Below are 301 nucleotides of genomic sequence, written 5' to 3'. Positions count from 1 at the left end.
ACTGTATTTATAAATCAGTGAACTCAGTGTCCCCTATATCATCATCAAAATCTGTGTCACTATGAATTAATTAATCCAACGTAACATTATTACCGGTTTGATATTTAATAAAGGTTTGACTATCATATCATCCATTTTGAAGTTGGCAGATTTTTTTTCTGTTGATCTCTTAACTTTTTATTTTATTTTATTTTCACGTAAAACTTCTATTACGGAATGACTTGAACGGTTAATATGATTTTTAAAAGATTAATAAAGATATAATATTGGGTGACTAATTATTATAATTATCATTGTGTTA

Source organism: Penaeus monodon, chromosome 21 (genome assembly GCF_015228065.2).
Source record: "Penaeus monodon isolate SGIC_2016 chromosome 21, NSTDA_Pmon_1, whole genome shotgun sequence".
Lineage (NCBI taxonomy): Eukaryota > Metazoa > Arthropoda > Malacostraca > Decapoda > Penaeidae > Penaeus > Penaeus monodon.
The sequence above is the reverse complement of the archived record's forward strand: the minus strand, read 5'-3'. Positions refer to the sequence as shown.